At 37.9% G+C, this 2,981-nt stretch overlaps 1 pseudogene; it reads right to left on the reverse strand.

Annotated features, from left to right (window-relative positions):
• LOC123254674 lies at window positions 1–86 on the reverse strand (annotated as a pseudogene; the record flags this gene model as incomplete).
• Between the last annotated feature and the right edge of the window lie 2,895 nt (window positions 87–2,981).

Here is a 2,981-nt window from a genome sequence, read left to right on the forward strand (position 1 = left end):
AATTTGTGTGTCATCCTTGCACAGGGGCCATGCTAATCTTCTCTGTATCATTCCAATTTTAGTATATGGGCTGCCGAAGCGAGCTCAGGACTACATCTTTTTGAATGAGAGAAATTAGGAATTTTTCTTTCCCAAAGAATTACTCAACTTATATTCAGTCTGTTACAGAATAGCCTCTCCCATATCAGCTAGACTAGTATTTCAAAAGCAAATATAAGGAGTGGCAGAGTCAAGCTGGCCACTTAGAAGCAACAAAATTTGAGTCCCCTGTGAAAACCTTTCCACACAAATTAATTGCTTTGAGGAAGACAGAAAACCAAATCTAACAACAGGACAGTGCCAGGGAACTCTCCTGCTTGAATCAACTTAAAAAGATACGCAGAGAAGGCTGAATTCTAAGATTTAAGAAAAGGAAAGAAAGAAGGTCCCAGGATCCCTTCTCTATATACTGTGCTAAGACTTGGGTAGTTGGTGGAATTTTGGCAAGGGCTCCAATCCAGAGGGAAAGCCTTGCTACCACAGCTACACAAGGCTTAAGGCTCTGACCACAGATGACAGGGAGTCAGCTAGAGGAGAGGTGTATCCTGGTCACAGACTTTAGCCACCACTTTCCATCTTGGGTATCTGCCTCATGAGGTTTTGGCCTCAGGTTACATCCAGATCTGCAGATCAGCTTAGCTCAGCTTAATCCAGTCTATCAATAGGGCAGATAAGAAGCCTTCAGAGGGCATGGAAGCTCAGTTTCCAACACCTGTCCTGCACGCACTGCTCTGAGATCCACAGTAAGAATCTGGCTTGGATCCAAAGGTGAAGGCTGCAACTGCAACTGAGTACCTGAGTACCATGGTGGGAAGCTCAAGGCTCTGACCAGGCAGAAGGCAGGGAGGCAGCAGCCAGAAAGGAAGAGAAAGGAGGATGAGGATAACTACCTTCAACCTCCACACCTTCACCTACATCTTCAGTTTCTGCTGCCAGCTGAGGAAGATCTAATCTCAGGGATCATTAGTACTCCACAAGCCTAGTCTAGTCAATCAGCAGAGAAGAGAAGAACCCCCTTCAGGAAAGAATAGCCCAAACCCACAGTTCCAGCAAATAAACAGAGCAGCAAAAGTATATCCAATGATGGGGAAAGGAAAAATAATATGAGTAAACAACAGAAAAAGAAAAAAATTACAATTGACAGCTTCTATCCAGGTAATGAACAAAGAGCAAATGGAACAGAGCAGGACCAAGGAACACCAAGTAAAAACACAGGAACTCCAGTGAATTGGACACAGACTTTGGAAGAACTCAAAACACAATTAAAAAACAAATAAGAGAGGCTGAAGACAATTGGGAAAATTTTTCAAAAAGCAAAATAAGTAATGTGGAAACAGGCACATGAACTAAAACAAGAAAATGGTGTCTTGAAAGCCAGAATTGACAAGCTTGAAAATGATGCAAAGAAAATGAAAGATGACCTACACAATAAAACAGACCAGGAAGAGAAGGATGACCAAAAAAAACCAAGGATGAAATTCAGTCTTTAAAATTTAAAATCCAACAACTACAATCAAATGACTTCACAAGGCAGCAGGAGTCTATAGAACAAAATCAAAAGAATGAAAAAAAATGAGGAAAATATGAAACACGTTATTGATAAAACAACAGATCTGGAAAATAGATCCAGAAGGAGATAATTTAAGAATTATTGGACTACCAAAAAATCATAAAAGAAAAAGCCTGGACATCATTCTACAGGAAATCATCCAAGAAAACTGCCCTGACATTCTTGAACAAGAAGGTGAAGTAGAGATTGAAAGAGTCCACAGATCACCTCCTGCATTTAATCCCTAATTGACAATGCCCAAGAATTTTATAGCCAGGTTCAAGAACTAAAAGACTGAGTTGCTAAAAAGAAACCATTCAGATATCATGGAACCATGTTACGATAACACAGGACCTGGCTGCAGCCACACTAAAGGACTGGAAGGCATGGAATATGATATTCTAGAAAGCAAGGGCAGTGGGTCTATAACCAAGAATCAATTACCTAGCAAAATTGACCTATATTCCTGCAGAGGAAAGTATAGTCATTTAATAAAATAGAAGACTTCTAATTAATAAAGGGAAAAAACCCTTATTTTAAGGGACCCAATAAATTCAAATGATTAGTATTACTATAAGAAAAAATGATATTGGTAACTCTTAAAAATTGTTATTTTCATCAGGGTAGCTAAAAGAAGTATACTTAGAGGGAACAGTGACAAACTGTATAGAATGAAATGTCAAAAATATAAAAACTAGGGGTAAAAACACAGGGTAATACTAAGAGAAATAGGATAAGAGATAAAACAGGATAAATTTATATTTTATAAAGAAGCTTATGGGGTGGGGGTGGGGGTGAAGGGACCAATAGAATGGAAGGGTGAAAGAAATTCTAGACAGGTAGTAATATAAGGGGTAGAAAGGGGTTTTGGTTGGGTGAATATTAAAAGGTTTGGTCACCAGGGAATTGAATAATTATCAATCCCCAATTAAAAATAATCTTAAATCAAAATAATTTTATGGAAGCTTATTTACAAATGAAAAGAGGAAGAGAAAATAAGAAAATCAGGGAAAGGATAGGATAGGATAATCTAACACACTAAATAATTTGCTTTGGCTCCCTAGTTTAACCCAGGCAGATCAAATTAGTCCTAAACCGTAGGAGGCTCAGCCTTGAGCTCAAGGCTGGAGGGCCTGAGGGCTAGAGGTAAATGAAGCAAAAGCTTCAGTCACAGAGTCTTTTTTGAATGAACAGTTCCTCTGGCCCTCAGGGAAAGAAATCTAGTTCATATAGACTTACAAGTTAATTCTATCAAATATTTAAAGAATAATTAATTCTAGTACTACATAAAGTGTTTGATAAATTGAAAAAGAGATAAAAGAAAAAAGAGGTCTACCAAAATCTTTCTGTGATTCAAATATGATCTTATTAGAAATATTTAAAACAAAAATAA

This window comes from Gracilinanus agilis, unplaced genomic scaffold, assembly GCF_016433145.1.
Source record: "Gracilinanus agilis isolate LMUSP501 unplaced genomic scaffold, AgileGrace unplaced_scaffold28597, whole genome shotgun sequence".
NCBI lineage: Eukaryota > Metazoa > Chordata > Mammalia > Didelphimorphia > Didelphidae > Gracilinanus > Gracilinanus agilis.